The 17,856-nt window shown below is 32.1% G+C and overlaps 1 pseudogene; it reads left to right on the plus strand.

The window, feature by feature from the left end:
* The first annotated feature begins 5,732 nt into the window (after positions 1 to 5,732).
* On the plus strand, positions 5,733 to 5,851 carry LOC112474949 (annotated as a pseudogene).
* Positions 5,852 to 17,856: the final 12,005 nt, after the last annotated feature.

Raw genomic sequence — 17,856 nt, forward strand, 5'->3', positions numbered from 1 at the left:
CTTCTCAATATTACTTTAACTATTGGATTTTTTTGTGATTCTGTATAAATTTTAGGATTATTTGTGAAAAAAGTTCTGTGAAAAATTGATATTTTGATATTTTAACAGGGATTGCATTGAAACTGTAGGTCACTTTGGGTAGTTTGGACATGTTAGCAATGTTAATTCTTCCTATCCATGAGTTGAGCATGGTATATTCTTCCATTTATTTGTTTCCTCTTCAATTTCTTTCTTCATTATCTTGTAATGTTCTGAGGACAAGTCCTTTACCTGCTTGGTTAAATTTATTTATAGGTATTTTATTCTTTTTGATACAATTGTAAATGAAAGTGTTTGCTAATTTCTCTTTCTGATAGTTTATTATTGGTGTAGAAAAATGCTTGCATTTACTTTAAAGGTATTGGAAATCTTTACTCAAAAACTTTTTAAAGAGTATTTATAATTTTAAGGTAACAAAAATTGAGAGTAGGATGATTTTGAACTTCAACTAAAACAAACAGAAAAATAATGGTGAAAACTCAAGGGATATGCAAAAATTGTTATTATAATTTGTTAATTGTACTTGGGACTGTCCTGAGTTTAGAAATAACATTTATTATCAAGCTTATATTTTTATTTAGATAAATTTATAATTACTATTTGAATGGAATAAAGCCAAAAGGTCTATAATTTTTGTATCATCTAAACAGGGCTAACCATTACAAAAAAAATCAATAGAAGCAATTTATTTGGCAAGTTTTGGTTATAAAAGTATTTTCTTAAATAGATACCCCAAGTGGATATGAGAAAATGATATCTGCAAATATCTAGCTGAAATATTTGCATGTTTCCATGCAAAAAAAAAAAAGATAATTTAGAATATCTTCCATTTAGAAGAATTTTCTGTGAGCTATCAGGAACTTCAGCACTCGCAGAGAAAGTATTTTTTCAATTAAAAAAAATATTATGGTTTACAGAGAAGAGCTGAATTAAGGTTTCAATAATTTTCAATTTATTAAACAGAGAATACAACTTTAAAAATAATTTTAGTCAATGTTTTATAAAATATCAATTCAAGAGCATCCTTTTTAAAACAACATGTATTAGAATAATACCAGTGAAAGTATGTTAAAATAGATATGGTTAAGAATCTGATTAATGTACATTATCCTGAAGCAAAAAATATCCTGCTTATTATGTAAGGTTCAAATAATAAATTTGAAAAATTACTTTTGCTTTTATATACATAGATATAATTTATTAAGAAGGAATTTTGTTCTTAATTTTTAATTCAAAATATTTCATTAGACCACTAATGTAATAGACCAGTGTGTTAGGAAATAAAATATGTCTATATGTCAGTGTCCTTTTTAAAATATGAATCTCATTTTAGATTATGATATATATTTTCACCCTAATTTTTATAACCTCTTAACACACCTGTAATTGGTAGGAATGCTTTTCTTACTGCCATACTTGGATCTAAATCTTGGCTTTGCTTCTTATAATTAACTTTGAGAAATAAATTATGAAATGCTCTAAGTAGCAATTTAGGTCACTAAAAAGGGGGAATATCCAATAGCTTTCCTCACTTGGTTATTGAGAAGAGACATGAGAGAACATATGTGAAGTGATTAGGAAAGTGCATGGCAAATAGTAAATAAACAACAACAAGAACAAAAAATCCTATTTGAGACTCAAATTGCCCTTGAAGCTGGCCTTTTAATTTTCCAAATTAAGGAAACAAGGATTTCTAAAATCATAGGCATTATTCTTAAATGTGATAAGCCAACAGCCACAAGACACTTCTTAGTGAAAATGTTGTTGCATGGTTACAATAGGGGAGAAAAATAAAATAGGTAAATCTGACACTTGGTTTATTTATCCTGATACCTACTTTTTGTTATGTCTGTATGATTCCATAAATACATTAAATAAAAATGTCCTCATTTGTATTCTAAATAATAACAACACTCTTTGTAAACCATAACCATGATCTCATAGGTAGAATTAATATCCCTTCCTCTATACCGCTCTTATTGATAGAGAAACCTTGGAAAGTTGGCTGAGGCTTGACTGGTTGTAATGGCTGTGCTGGACTCTCATTCTTCACGCATCCACTCCAAAGAACCAAAGCTGGCAGGATCAACTCTGGATTATAGGAAATTTTAGTCTGACAACCAACAGCTTCAGACAATGAGAGTAGAACTCTTACCTCACCATTTTTTGGCTTTTTCTTGAATATGGAATATAGACTGGATAAAACTCTAACCACTTTCTATCTAATTATTTCCTCAGCTTTTCATGTCAATTAAGGATTTTACATGGGGAGAGGGGTCATTTTGTCTCTTGATAGTTTCTAAAATACTTATTCAGAGAGAGTTTTTGTCTTATTTGCAGTCTGAACTGGTAAAAAGAAATTCTGGCGATAAGCAGATATATAGAATGTGTTTTCTAAAAAAAGATTTTGAGGAAGATGAAAGACTTTACCAAAAATCATTAATTTGTTCATTTTTGAATTTCTTAACACCACATGTTAAGTTGTACACATTTGCCCTTCTAGCAACTGCATTCTTTTTCTACTCTAGTAGTTCATTGTCTTGTAAGCTTTAGGCATGATTTTCTGTTTTGATTTTCTCCTTTATATATTTTACGAAACATAAAATGAATGCTTAGTTCTAAAATATATTCCATTTTCTTTATAAATGAAATGACATTTATCAAATTGTTTAATATCCAGTCTACCATGAATATACTAAAACATTGAGTCACGCTGTGATTATCAAGAGAAAGAACTTTATTTGGGTAGGTAGGCACATGAAAGTATTTTGATAGGAATAATAATTACTGGGTAATTAACAAACCAGAGAGTGTATTGACAGACTATTGATAAGAAGATGCTAATTTTGGAATTGTTCTTCATCTTTTCTGTATGCTGAATAAATGTTTTCTTTGTTCTCAATTGCAATTTGTACCCAGAAACAAAAATGTATATAAAATCTATTTGGAAAAATTTCTCAAGGCAACTAGCTTGATGTTTTCTATAATGTAGAAAGGGGGGAAATGAATAGGGTTTATTTCACATAATGACTAAAAAAACATGGTAAATTCTATAACTGAAAACAAGAGAGTTAAAATATTTTATAGCCTATTAAAATGTCAACTTCCTAATTAGCATATTTTTTATGTAGAATATCTATTCAGATATAACAAGAACTGAAAAGCACTAGTGAAAAATTCACATCTTTTCAATAGTTGTCTTTGTTTTTCAAGATTCAGTATCAAAGAAAATCAAAGAAATTACTATGGTATTATTATTGTTACTTGATTTGTTATTGAATATATGAGGAACAGATTAGAGAGATATTTAGAGAAATTGGATGTATATGCAGAATTTCATCAATAAATCTATAAGGAGTCAACTTTATTGTATTGATCTGATAGCATGGCCTGTCCTTTGGAGAGAAGTTGCCCTGCATACATTTGATTCATTTCTCAGATGTTGTAGAGATAATTCTGAGGCAGTGGACTAAAACTCTTTAAGGTCTAATTAAAACAATTTTAAAAAATCATAGTAATATCTTATACTTTTTCAGATATTTTCTTAGTAAGTATGTAAGAAGATGTGGGATGTGGATTGTTCTAGAAAAACATATTCCAAGTAATTAATTCTGATTTTGATCATTGATTGAAAGTGGTCTGAGGCATAACTATAACTATTAAAAGAACTAAAATTTTATGATGGTGACATATATTATGAGGCACAGTTTTTAATACTTGTTATAGATTGACATGTATTATTAGACTTTCCAACCCAATTCCTAAATTAAAGACTGAGCATTGTCAAAATTTACTGGATGTGTAGCGATGCCTTTCTATGTGAAACATGCTAGAAATATTTTTATATTATTCATGGTAGGAATGACTCAGATCTTCTTTTTTCAAAAACACTGCATAGCTTTGACTTTGCTGGTGTGCAATGGCTTGACTTATAAATGTGTATGGTATCAGTAGGTAAATAGACATTGTAAGACTCTGGGTGGAATATGGTTTGGTCCATCTCCTGGTCTTTGTGGGTACTTGTTACTTTAGGTTGACCTTGTATAGGCCACATAGCAGACCTTGAGACAGATAGGAAGATAACCCATCAGAGGGATCATGGAGAAAAATACACTACTTTTATAGCTTTCCTATATCATCTAATAACTCAAGAATTTCTGAATATGTAGCATAGTGAATCCACTTTAATTTTCTGAAAACCTATCAGTTCTGTTTAAATGTGGCTTTTCATAGATTCAGTAAGATAATCATAAATGGTAACTGGCTGGTTTCTTGTACAATCTAGAGGAAGTATACATCACACCCAATATGTCACCAATTCGATGCTTTGGTTTTTGTTGTTTGTTTTTCATTTGGAGTCTCCTCAAAAACATGACAGCCTCAAAGGGGAAATGGAGGAGAGTTTAATAAAGGGACTATTGATATAAATTTAAGAAGAAAAACTGCGAAGAATGATGTTCCTCTGGATTAGTAACAGTGGGGAGCTACTATCCTGGGCTTAAAAGGGCAAAGAGAGGAGAAGTTAATGGAATTTGGAAAGAATACCAGTAAGAAGAAAGCTTCCTAATAGAAGCTGTGGTCTTCGGTGAAGGTAGAAGATAATCTTTACCCTTAATAATGAGCATAGAAATGATAAACAACTTGGCAGAATGTATAAAAGGAAAAAAATTAATCTTCAAGCAGTGCAGAAAAATACATTAATGATAGTCAGGATAATGTACCACCCACAGGGCTCAAGAGAAACTTCAGGTTTGGGGACCCCAGATAGCCTGAATAGATGCATAAACAGGATTGTCTGATCATCTCTTTAAAAAGATTTGAGAATCCCGAACTCTCACTCACCAGTCAGAACAGATAAGCAACACCCCCTTTTTTAATCTGTGTAGACAGTCTCTCAGAATTTTAAACATAGAAGAGACTCAGCCTGTGGAGAATTCAGGTACAGAGGAGGGAGGGCTGAGGCATAGGAATGGAATCAAGAACTTTAAGAGTAGGTGTGAACCCATCTTGGCAGGGCTTAACTCCTTTGCCACCTGAGTTGCCACCTTCAGAACAGTGTTTGCCAGCCTATACTTCATAGTTAGAAAGCTTTTCAGAAGAAATTAAGCTATCTAGAGAAAACATGATAGCTATTAGGGGTTATCTCCCTTCCAAATAAAAGTGAAATAGTCATCTTATCTTACTCTGAGGAACATACTGGGACAATCCAATAGACCTTCTACTTTCCATTTAATGTGTCTCCAAAAAACAAACAAACAAAAAAATGCCAGCAAGAGTTACCAGGTATATGAGGAAAACCTCCAAAAGAAAGAAAAACAATTTAAAAAGGGAGGAAGAAAAAATAAAGCAAAAATGAAGAAAATTAGTTATTTCAAAAAAGATATTTCTTCTATGTGGAAAAAAATGCTTTAAAGGTAACAAAAGGAAGAAAAATAGAAATTAAAAATATGATAGTTGAAATTTTAAAAAATTCAGTGAATGGGTACTAAGGCCAAACTTATTGGAATCCCTCCCCCCCGCCAAAAAAAATAAATAAATAAACAAATAAATAAATAAATAGATGTACAGTATGGAATGAAAAGATCACAGGTTCAATTCAGGATGTCATATGTGGTTAATAAAAAATGTAGAAATAGATAAGAGAAAACGTTGGGGAAAATTTTTTACAGCAATACTATTTTTTAAGATTCTCAGTCTTCAGGCATGCTACCCTGAACAAGCCAGATCCCATCTGATCTCAGAACCTAAGCAGAGTTGGGCCTGGTTAGCACTTGGATGGGAGACCACTTAGGAAGACTAGGTGCTGTAGGCGTAAAAAAATAAGCCGACAAGGTCTTTGCAATCTGTGAGGTCAACCAAGGGTTGCCTTGCCTAAAAAATAAAAAAAAAATAATAAGGAAAAAAAGAAAAGATTCTCAGAATTGAGTAATATGTGTCTCCAGATGGAAAAGTTTACAAGCACCTACTTAAATGAATGAGAAAGTATATTTAAAAACATTAAAACACATTACTGATGAGTTCCTCAGGAAATTATTCTCCTTCCATGGGAAGTGAGATGAAGGGAGCCCTCAGAGAATCTTATTCCTTCAAGTATTGAAAGCAAATTGACCTCAGTGGGCTTTGGGATTTTCTGATTGTGTTTCTCAAAATCTAGTTTAGGGTCAACCTGCTTCAGTCTTTGGACAAATTTTTTAAATTGCAGATTTCTAAGCTCTAAACAGACATACTAAATAAAGACCTTAAGGGGTTAAGTCTAAGAATTCTTATTTTTATACTCCCACCCCCACCTCCACCCGCTTCAGGTGATTCTGAAACAGAAGTTTATTAACAATTTACTTGCAATTTCAAAACAAAAACACCACTTATTTAAATCTAACAATCACTATTTTAGAGAATGATACAGAATAGGTATCTTCATATGAGTTTTACAAATTGATGAAAACTTCTTGGAAAGAAAGGAAAAATGGGACTAAATGAAAAAGGGAGGATACAATCAGTACAAAGTTTTCATACTTAATACCTTCTTTTGAGTGAGGGAACTCAAATATCATGGAAGAGAGGTAGAGGAGTTATTGGACGTTGGAAAGAGTACCTAAGAAGTAATGTTCTGTTTCTATTTTTTTTTCCAAACATGGTAATGCAGAAACAGCCTCATAATGGACATTAAGTAGCAGATTAGAATCAGTCATCTTCCAAGTGTCACTCACCTCCTAGATATGTGATAACAATTAGGCATATAACTGACAGCTAAGTAAACATTCAGTTGATTTTCTTCTCCTAGTGCTGTCTCCATATTTCACTCAATGACATTTTATGTATGAATACCATCATCTATCTTTGATTTCCTATTGCAGAACTCCCCACATATTTTGATCATCATCTGTAATAGGGCTAAAAATCAATTCTAGCTTAATTAATCACTGTTATTTAGAAGAGATCCAATATAATAACCCACATCTGCTTGTTTGGCAAGCTAAGGGTGCCATTACTTAAAGGGAGATCACATCAGACTCATAAGAAATTATTTAAGATCTGTCAATATTTAGTTGAATTGGAACTCATATCTAATTATATGAAAACAATCCATTCAAATAGACAGTTTTGTTATTTTAATCATAATATGTAAGTATAGTTTGATCCACAATCCAGGTAAATACAAGATGAATCCAAAAACTAGTTTTTAATCTAAAATCTAATGAAAGCAGTCCAGTTGTGAAACAACAGATTATTCCAACTACTGAAACTTTTTCAAGCTTTTCTTAGTTGACTCAACCTATTTGGTGTAGCACTTTTTCATTCAGTGTGGAAAAACTTTTTTATATCTGTTTAAAATCTTGATGTGATATTTTAAAGTGTGTTCCAAAAACCATGTTCTGTTATAGAAGGCACAAATCCTCCAAAATAGGGGTACCTGTACCACACTGAGCTAATCCAAAAATGTTAGAAGCAAATTAGGAGGGGTTTGCCTTAGAAAGCAGATATTTGTAAAAGTTAATTAATTCACAAATCTTAGTTCAATTTACAAAGAATGAAAACAAAGACTAATAGTATTGTCTATAAGGTCAAATATAATAGTAATTCCATTCGTTTTGAAACAAAATTTAGTCCACAGATGTTTAGCCTTGAAACACAGAAAGAGACCAAGGGTTGGATGTTGACCAGTCTTACTTACGACCCTAGGAAGGTCATTTCTAATGTATCTGGGATTCAGTGACCTTATCTAGAGCTCAAGAATATTTGACCAAGCAAACCAGTGGCTTTTATCTGTTTCAAAGAGCTTTGGTGAAGTTTGGGAGAGACAAGAGGACAGATGAGCTTTATTGCTTGCTTTTTAAATATATTTGGTTTTTGTATTAGATTTTCTTAGAAAATGGATTTTCCTCAAAACATATATTCTTGGTTTAGCTGTGAAGAGGCACAGAAAATCCAGAGACCATGTCAGCAGGTACCTCTTCACAGGTGAACATGTAGCATAGGATATGGGATTTTAGGAACAAGACACTTTTAACATTAATAAAGCTTCTCAACCAAGATGGAGAGGATTGGTAGAGCAAGGGAGAGATTCAGTGTTGGAATGACTAAGATCCTGAAAAGTCATGAGTATACAGATTTGGGGACCAAGAAGTGAGATATGGGAGATATTTACTTTCAAGAGTTGGATGTAATATAGAGTTAGTGTGATGAAATGAGTCAAAGTTTGTTATTAAAATTGAGTCATACCATCAGAATGGAACTAGTATCAAGGGTAATATATCTATGTAATTTTAAAGCAGCAGTTATTTAAAAAATCGCTGGTGAATTGATGGCAAGTTTGATTTAGAATCTGCAGTGATGATGAGCTTACAGGAAGGAAGATAGATGGCTCCTCCTCTCAGGAGAAGCAATTCAAAGAGAGCAGATCAGGGCCATTCAGAAGAGTGTGGCCTTGACTTTTCTTTGCTTTGTTCGCACTATAGAAAACTACACAGTCACTGCAAGAGAAGGGAGAAACGTTAGTTGTTGACTGTGTGGACAGAGAATTTAAATTGGACTTCTCAAATGTCGACGGTGGAGTACATAAAGCAATGTCAAATCTTTCCTGAGAGTAGGAGATTTAGTGGGGTTTAGGACTAAGCGAACATATAAAATATTAATGAACATCTCATATTTTTAGAATTTAGGATTCTGTTGAAATGATAAGTACGTGATGTTTAAACAGGCCTAACCTTTTATTTTTTAAAATGCTTACATCAGGTCTCTATCAATAATATAGAAAGGGAAAGGTTTTACAATTATTTCATTAGAAGTTAAAAAGGTTTATCAAAAACTTTCGTTGGCACCTATATATATATGTTTTTAATACCTATATCAGGTCTCTAGTGATAGCATGGTAAGATAAGGGTTTTAATTTTTTTCATTAGAAATTAAAAGCTTTATTCAACAAAAACTGCTGTTGGCACCCCTATGTAAACAAAAAAAAATCTTTGTAGACACCCCTATTTTTTTCTTAAATAATTATATCGGGTCTCCATTGATAGCATGGTAAGGTAAGGGTTTTAAATTTTTTCATTAGAAGTTGAAAAGGTTTAGGAAGCATTTGAGATCTTGCTCCCTGGCATGTGTTTTCAGTTTTGGCTTAAATAAACATAAAAATTTTTTTAAAAGAAAAAGTCGAAAAGGTTTACCCAACAAAAACTTCTGTTGCTACACCTATGTAAGAAGAGAAAAGTAGAACACTTCTGGCTTGAATTAAGACAGGAAAGAAAGAATAGAAAAACTCCCACTCGGCATCTTTCTCTGCCCTACCACAGGCTCTAAGGGATGCTATAAATGTGGAGACAGAACATTACAAAAACTATTGGTTAAATATCACTGAATTATTTACAGGCAAGGATTGGGGCTTCTTAGTCATTTAATTTTTCACATATTTAACATGGTGTTTTGCATACGTTTTAAAGATAGTAGTTGATAGGTATATTTGTGGAATGAAAGAATGAACTACAAGGGCATAATCAGAGTTTTCAGCTACATGATAAATTTTTGTCACCAAAATCTAATTTTACATTCCAGATATTTTGCTGCTATAAGCTTTTTAAAGTTCCACAACTGTCACACACACACAAAAATCTTATTTTGCCAGGCTGTATATGCATCATTAATATTTCATCTGGAAAGATAACAGTGTCCCAAAATTGGTACAAAGAACATAAGCACAAAGCAAAAAGCTTTAACTCAAATGGAGTTCTGTCAAGCCTCTGAGATTATATTTTCATTTGTTAAATGTCGCTTTATGACTCAGGATCAAATATGTTAAGTATTATTTACTTCATATGTTTAAGAATGCTTGTCCTTCTTGTTCATAGCAATGTTGTTATTATTCTCACTCCTATAATGAAACTTAAAGTTCATAAATATTTTGTGGATCTAATCTCAATCATAGAGGCTGGGAAACTCTCCTAGAGAATCCATTTATATTATAACTAATACATCTAGGTATTCCATTTAAGTTTAAATGTTTCACATACTACTAAAATATACAAATGCTTTGTTTCCCCAATGCTACAATACATTATTTAAAAGAAAACTGACTAGATATTGCTACAGGTTTTACAGACTAGATCTTTCTCTTTTTATGCAGATAATAAAGTTTTAAAGTGACCATCAAAAGTCAATTCAAGGCCTTGTTCTCCACCCCAAATACAATTACCATTTACTGTAGACCATCTCTACATATTTCGTCATAGTATAACACAGCAGGACCTCAGAGGGCAACCAGACAATCAGCATTCAGAAATGCCCCGTGATTTAAAAACATACAAATAAATTCTGTCTTCATCATCATTTATTAGCTGTTTTATGAATACTGCAGAGTTTGAATTTGATACTATTTTAAAATATTCTGATCCTGATCCACTTAAAGGGACATTGATTTGTATTTGATTGTTTCCAAGCCCTTTACAGTATTAGTCAGAAATACTGTTTTCTCTCTGGTAACTGCCCTTCTCTTTTCTGTGTCTATGAGCTTATTTATTTGTTTTGCTTGTTCATTTGTTGCTTTCTGTTTTATATTCCACATATGAGTGAAATCATATAGTTCTTGTTCTTTTCCATCTGACTTATTTCTCTTGGCATGATACTCTCGAGAGCCATCATGTTGTTGCAAATGGCAGTATTTCATTCATTCTTATGGCTGATTAGTATTCTAGTGTGTGTGTGTGTGTGTATGTGTATGTGTGTATATATATACGCACACACACCAAATCTTCTTTATCCAGTTATCCATCAAAGGACATTTAGGTTATTTCTATATCTTGGCTACTTTGTATAATGCTGCAATGAGCATAGAGGTACATATGAATAAAGGTTTTCAATTTTGGGGGATAGATAACCAGAAAAGGTATTTCTGGGTCATATGATGGCTCTATTCTTAATTTTTTGAGGAGCTTCCATACTTTTTTCCAAAGTGGCTGTACCAATTTACATTCCCACCAGCAGAAGCTTTCTTTTTCTCCATGTATGGCCCAACGTTTATTTCTTGGCTTATTGATAATAGCCATTCTAACAGGTGTGAGGTGGTATCTCAGTGTGGTTTAGATTTGTATTTCCCTACTAGATAGTGAAGTTGAGCATCTTTTCATTTATCTGTTGGCTATTTGTATGTCTTCTTGGAAAAGTATCTATTTACATCTCCTGCCCATTTTTTAATACGATTTTTTTTGTCATTGTTGAGTTATGTGAGTTCTTTATATATTTTGGATATTAGCCCCTTAGTAGAGGTATTTTTTGCCCATTTAGTTTGTTTCCTTTTTGTTTCATTGATGGAATCTGTACTTTTAAAGTCAGTTATAAAGTTAAAATGTGTGATACGGCTGCTACAATAGCTGATATTTTTCTAAGTGAATATGTATTTCAGTATAGATTGTTCAACATTGCTCATTCACCTTGTCCTGTATATTAAATTCTGTCATCTCCCTGTCCAGCAGTTCAGGCATTCCACATTATCTTTTGATCTTCAGATTCTAGAATACTTTTCTTGGTATGAATTTTAATTTCTTGAGAATACCCTCTTCCCAGCATTCTATCAGACCTATCAAGGGAATGAATTAATTTTTCCACTATACAGATATAGTATGAAAATTATATGATAAAATGCCAGCCAGAGATCATGTTTGGGTTTGGAAAGTGGGGCTTTTCTTGACTACAAATGTTGTATGATGTCACAAGTGAATTTTGTGAAAATTCATATATTGCCCAAGGAGCTGGACAGTGTCATAGATGGTCACAGACTTAAAAGCTCATTAAACACCATAATACCACACAACCAAAATCTCTAGAAGGCTTGTGGTTTAAATTAGGTATTTAATAAGCAAATGGAAAATACTGAGGAAGATTGTGAAAGAAAATGAAGTTGTGTATGTAGGAAATACACATCTTCTTTAAAGTAGAGAACAGTAATAAATGCATATCCTATCATTTTATCTCAATGCAGTGATTTTCTAAATCAAAGTAATCATGTTTTCAGTAAAGCAAATCTCAGTTTATTAAGTACATGCAGAGTGCCCTGTTGTATGCTAGATACCTTCAAAGAAAAGAAAAAAGTTTCATATTTAATTATGGGAGCTGTGCTCTGAAAAGTGTACAGAAAAATTGTGATGAAGATTGAAATGAAAGTAATAAATAATGTAGAAGTATTTAGAGAATAGAGCATGTTTGACCTACAGAGAGAAAGATTAAACATTTTTAAAGATACTTAAATGTCATCTTGTGCAAAATGAACTGGATATTTTTAATGGCTGCAAAAAGTAGAATTAGGATTGGTGCAAGTGTAGACATGTTTCTCTTCCATGTTAGGAGTGTTCTTATCATCTCCATTGGAGCAAACAAATATGCTTAATCTGGAAAATTATTTGATTTGTGTACTGTGGGGTAGTTTGTATTATGTTCACAAACTGTCCAAAAGTACACATACTTAATAATTGAAGGAATTGGCATGGATTCAACTTTAGCATGGGATTCAACCAATAATTGAATTGCTAATGAAATTTACAAATTTGAAATACCTAAAGAAAACTAATTGTTAAACTGTGTGGTGATGCTTTATAAATATACAGAACAAGTTTCTAAAAGTTTAATGAGAAAGCTTTAATTTTAATTCTTCTGTATCCCAGAGGGGAAGATGCTAACAAAATATCCCTAAATTAAGCTGAGGAGAAGACACTGCCATAAGCAACTTGCTGATCTCCATGAGAATCATGACACACCACCGAGTTGGAGAAAGTCATGTTACAGTGAAGATGGCTGGGCTCTGTCTGTGTATAGAAATGATAAGCATGCATATAAAGGGTATAGTGGATATTTCTCCCATATATTTTTTACATTTTTCACATTACATGTCTCACTTAGTCAAGGAGAAGACAGAAATTATGTATCCTCAAACTGTCTTGAAACTAAGAGTATAGGCATGTAGGTGAAGTATTTAAATATAAAATTCTCAAATGAGAGTTAAATTCAGAAATGATAATTTTTGGGTGGTAGCCATGATCTTTCTGAAAAGGTCAATGGCAAAAGCTTTAGGTTCATTGGGGTTGGCAATGGTATAGCTTCTATTTTTTTCTGAATGACTTAGGTACTGATTGGCACTGGCAAAGGTGTCCTTACCAGAGAAGTCCCTTTTAATGTCACTCAGTATTTTTTTCTGGCATCAAAGTTTGGTTTCTAGAAATACTGAGATTCTATGACCTCTCTAATGGGAATTCTCTTTTCAAGACAGTGTTTTAGTACAGTGAAGAATCTTCTTTTTCCTGAAGATTCTTGATGTGTTTAAGATGCTGAAACCACTTCAGGGTAGGCAGATGATTAAAGCAACATATCGATTTTGGGCCCGATTTCAGAGATGTAGCTCTTGTAAGACTATTGTAAGCATTACATCTATACCACCATTGAGTAGTTATATATTCCCATCACAAGTTCTGAAAATATGCAAAGCTGCTCTACAAGGAGGAGAAACAAGGAATAAAATAGGATGGTAATCTGGTAGATATTAATATAAGCATGAACTACAGCTAGATGTAAAATATAAATTACGATTTATATTCCAATGACAAAAGAGATAACCCTAAAGTAAGAACAGTCTCCAATTGCTACTCTATAATGGTCAAAATCATGCTCAGAGAACAAAAAGTAGCAGCCAAATATATATTTATAAAACATTTCCTCCTCTCACAGAATCTCCACCTTGCTCCAGATGTCAATTGAAGTCGTCAGAATACTTTTTCTCCCAACACTATAGCTCCATTTTCCCTCTACCAAGACAAATCCCTTTCTTAGAGTTGAATATATGTAGTGAGCTATGTCTGCCCTCGATGTCCCCTCTTCAACCTAGCATTGGTATGCTGTTCTTGCCTACTTATTAGCCACATGAGCTAACTCTTTAAGGAACCCATACTTCTTTCAGTATGTTTTTGCTGCTCTCTTCTAAAAGTCATCAAATGTTACCCTTAGCTTATTGGTTCAAATAGTGTTTCCAGTTACTCAGTGAGGCATTGCAAATAAATGCTTGCATTTGGCTGTAAAGGGTCTTTAGCTTAACTTTATTCTCGCTGATATATATATATCTCAATATGGCATGGGTGGTTAATGCATTATTCTTGTGACTGTCAGTAATGAGAGTAGGACTTACTTGTCCTGTGTAACCCCAGGAGTAGGGTCAACTATGGATGGTAAGGTAGTGGAAACTGTGATAATGGAGATAACTATTAATACTAGAACTGCAGTTCATTTAAAAATAAGGCGCTGAGGAAACTCTAAGTTCATCAACTACTTTATCACTTGTGGTAACTTATAGCCTTTGTTTCCACATTTACAGATTGAAAGTTGCTTCTGGTTATTGAAAAAATAATAGAGTTTGGGTGTTATTAAAGTACGTAAAAACGTGTAATTGATTGTGAAGGTCATAGATAAGTTAAAGAAAAGCAATATGTTCAAAATGGTTTCTATAACAAGTCATTATAATGGAAACTGTAAATATGATACATGCTTTTCATAATTATGTAAAGATAATTTGCAAGATACATAATCGAGATATTCACTTGAATTTTTACATCGTGCATTTTTATGCCCTTCATGATGTTTCTACTGTCGATCCTAGAAAATAGCCGAGGCATTTTTATCTCAAGGAAGTTGAGTCAAATTTAGAGAGAAAAGTTCTTTCTGAAATCTCGAAGAAGAAATCATAGAATTTTTTTTTTAAGCACTGAAAACTTACATCAAGAGAACACTTTACAAACCTGGTTCCTGCTGTCGAATTATTTGAGATGATTTCCCAGGACACACGTGTCACAGGATATTGAATGCTATCAGATATAGGAAATGATTATTGGGCTTAACATCAGTACAGATTTGTTTTCATATTCAAAAAGCACGTTCATATATGTTATTATTTAATCAATACCACCGCTCTATCAGGTAAGCTTTATATTATTATCCTCATTTTATGATAAAGAATTTGATGTTCAGGAGGGTTAATTATCTTTCTGAATAGAATGAAATTAGGTTGTAATGAACAGTGATTTAAAAGTATGTCTCCTGACTCTTAATCCATAGGCATTGCTCTGTGCACAGATTTAGTAAAATTATATTAAATTCCAGGAAGGTCTTGCAAGAAATAAAAGTGATGTGCTGGAAAATTTTCAGGCATTTTTAAATAGAACTAACCTCTTACAGCCTTACAGCATACAGAAATTTGCATTTTCGAATAAAATTGTTTCTTATGAACTGATTGCTAACTGATCCATAAACTCCAAAACAAAACATAAAATTAAAGCATTCAAAATAACTGCATGGAATTTACTTCATTTCCCTTATGGAATTACAGTGAAAGCACTTGGTAATTTTGTTTGTTCTAAGGGCATTAGGAGACTTGACTTTCAGTGTCGATGAAATATTTTAAATGACAAACACTGGCAGGAAGACAGAATTGACTTTCAGTGTTGATGAAATAATATTTTAAATGACAAACGTTGGCAGGAAGACAGTCTACTCTGTTGATAACTTTGAAGAAGGCATTTTCATCTTCAGATTTAGTCAGAAACCTCTGTTAGGGTGAAATTTACAAAACGATTGCTTTGTGACTTTGCAAAATGACATTAACCTTCATGACTCTGAATGCCAACATCTTAGATGGTGATTCCTTTGCTTTAAAAAGTCACATTGAGATAAAATGTAACTGTATAATGATTTCAATTGAGGAAAGCTCACATTAGAATTCTGAATTCCATTGAAAAATAATAAAAATCCTAGAGCAGTTCTCATTCCTAGGGAAATGTACCATATGTCCTTTAAAACAGGCTGAACCAAAACATTAAGAGAGTAATTAAAATGATGTCCCACAGTGCTGAAATAATCAGTTCACATATGGCATTCCTCACCTGTAACAGTTTATTTTACTGGGTTTCTTTAATAAAACCAGTTATTTATTTAATGTTTTGATTGTTTGTAAAGGTAAAAAATAAAATTCATTTATGATAATTACAAAAATGGAATACTTTTAGAAAAGATAGGTGGATTATGTTCAAGTTTAGTGTTTTATTATATCTATTTTTATTAACATGTACCATGAAAATCTATTTTTTTGCTTTGTTGAAAATATTCAAGTAGTTAACAGAAGGAAGTAAATTATAAGCAGGGGAATGAAGTCAGAGAAATAATAAGTAGTGTGATATCATCTCTAGCATATATGATGATAAAACAATTTTTATACTTTAAATCAGATGATACATTTGTTTATGATTACCCTTGGATCAACATGTATCAACTTCTGTTTTCCCTATTCCTTGGATATTTTTGCATAATGTTGAATTGAGTTTTGGAGGCTATATTGAAATTAAATAAATAATATAGCATGTTGGTTAAAAATGTGGGCTCTAAAATACTAGCTTCAAACACTGGCTCCAACTCATACTGTCAATATGCTCATAAGCAACTTATTTAACTCTATAATCTTCAATTTCCTTACATATTTAAGAAATTATAGAATTTAACTCATAAGATTTTGTTGGCTTTGTGGTGTGTGCGTATTAAATAGAAAGAACCATATAGAAAAGTATTTCATACACAGTAACACTCAATAAAAAATAGCCTATTTTATCATTATCATCATCATCATCATCATCTTTATCTCCTTATGGATAATGTTCCTAAGACACAATTATAGCTATAAGCATTACTCCTTTGAGTAATAACTATAAGTAAGAATATTCCTCCATAAATTTATGAAGTTAGAAGTTTAAAATTTTTGTCATCAAATCTCTTCAGCATTTATAATCACATTGAATATTTTTCATCTTTCAAAATTTAATATTAATTTCTGTTCTTTGGTATTCAGTAATTTGCATTAAACTCTCAAGTGGTGCCCAAGTTAAATGCTTTCTCTATAATCAATTCCAATTTTAACTTGTGAAAAATATTATCATTCTAAATGGTTTGCTATTATTAAAAATAAATATGCTAAATTAGTTTCTTAGAATAACTATAAATAAACTCCAACTCTATTTCTTATTTTAATGACAATGTCATTAATGTTTTTATTTTTTGTCACATGACAGATAAGACACATCGGAGGCTATATATAAAATAGGTTTTATATTACAAAGCTATGTAACTTTTAAAAGAATCCTCACTAGAAAATCACTAAGAAAATTTGTAAGGTAATGCCATATCTCCTCATTAGAACTTATTACTAACTCATTTGTCTCTACTGGTCACTGGTCTTTTCTAAGACAGCAATTTGATATTTTTACCTCTTGCTTTACATGTCTTTAATTTACTCAATTTTGAGGCCATAGCCTTTTGAGGCTTATTCATACAAGCCCTTCTTTTTTAATAACTAACACTGTAAGTTGACTAACACCCTAACTCAAGCACTTGAGCAAGTACCACTGGAAATGAGAAACTTAAATATACATTTACTCAATTATCGGTGTCTGTAAGTTTTCTAAGTGTGCCCATTGTTCTCATTGCCTTATTTGTTTAGCTATTATAAACCTATAATTTGTAAATTAATAAAAGCCTGATTATCTTTTTTCCTTTTGTGTCATGGCAAGTAATATTCATCCATTTAAGAATATGTTGCATTAAGGAACAACTTAAAAGACTTCTCTCTCAATATAGATTGACTTGATATCCAGAATTATCAGTAAGAGGATAAGAAATAAATGCTGGATGAGCTTAGAAGCTAATCATATCTGCCCAATAAGTCACACATTATAGAATTGGGATCAATAAAATAATTTTGACAGTAGACTGTGGGAAGTTTTAGCCATCTTTTTTTGAAGCTGTGCT

This window comes from Pteropus alecto, unplaced genomic scaffold (assembly GCF_000325575.1).
Source record: "Pteropus alecto unplaced genomic scaffold, ASM32557v1 scaffold7, whole genome shotgun sequence".
Lineage (NCBI taxonomy): Eukaryota > Metazoa > Chordata > Mammalia > Chiroptera > Pteropodidae > Pteropus > Pteropus alecto.